Here is a 1,243-nt window from a genome sequence, read left to right as displayed (position 1 = left end):
CATATGTACATTGTTACTTGGGCTATCTACAAACCAAAAATCGTGACGATCCATCAACACGTTCTCGAGTTATTCTCGTCCAAAGTTTGAAAGGAAATCGGCGACTGCAGTTCCAAACAAGCCGCTAGGGGGTCCAAACTTAAAGTACTTACTCTCTGCCCCAAGGGCTACCTACCACTCAAAAATCGTAACCACAGCATGTCCAGAACACGAGATATCAAAAATTGAGGTTCTGCTGCAGTACCTTAGCAAGCCGCGAGGGGGCCCATTATCAAACTTGACCTTCGTTTTCCCGACCCCTATCCACCTACCAAATATCATCGGGATGCATCCAAGGCTTCTCGAGTTATGCTGTTAACACACACACACACACAGACAGATACACAGACCCACAAGCCTAAAACATAACCTTAGCCATTCTGGCAAAGGTAATGACATATTCAGTATAGGGACAATGACAAGATTTCAAGTCATGAGAGACCAAAAACCTACACAGTCCTGATAACAATTCACCCTTGTGAACTCACCCTCGAACACATACATTCGCCAAATAAACCAGGTTTGTTATGTAGATTTATGGCTGTAGACATAAATGTGTTATTCATTACATTTTATTTTATATGCCTGGAGCTGGTTCATAAGATTTCGCCATTAATTATGCAAAGTAGATCCCAATTTACATAATCAATATCAAATTGCAATATCAATAATTACTTAAGCTGTGAGCATACCAAAAATCATGATGATCCTTTCATCCCTTCTTGAGTTATTCTCTTTCAAAGTATGAAACTAAACCGGCTCCTGCAGTTCCAAAAAAGACGCTAGGGGACCCAAACATACACCCCTTACTCTCTGCCCTCTTTCTACAGTTACATATGTGACAACTTTGAAAGTCTTATCATGCAAATTAGCTGTTAATTTGCATAATTTTCATTATGTAAGTCTTCACTTACGCTATCTACATACCAAGAATCATAACGATCCGTCAACACGTTCATATTCACCTCCATGAAATGTCATGGAGGTTATATTTACCTCCATGAAATGTCATGGAGGTTATATTTTACCCAGCGTTTGTGTGTCTGTCTGTCTGTCTGTCAACAAGATAACTCAAGAACGGCTGGATGGATTAGTTTCATACTTGGTGTGTTGGTGGGGTGCGATGAAAGCTAGAAGTGATTAGATTTTAGGCCCCCTAAGCGCTTCCCTTGGTACTGCAGCACAACTTCCGGTTTTGCTATCT

This window comes from Branchiostoma floridae, chromosome 13 (assembly GCF_000003815.2).
Source record: "Branchiostoma floridae strain S238N-H82 chromosome 13, Bfl_VNyyK, whole genome shotgun sequence".
NCBI classification, from domain to species: domain Eukaryota; kingdom Metazoa; phylum Chordata; class Leptocardii; order Amphioxiformes; family Branchiostomatidae; genus Branchiostoma; species Branchiostoma floridae.
The sequence above is the reverse complement of the archived record's forward strand: the minus strand, read 5'-3'. Positions refer to the sequence as shown.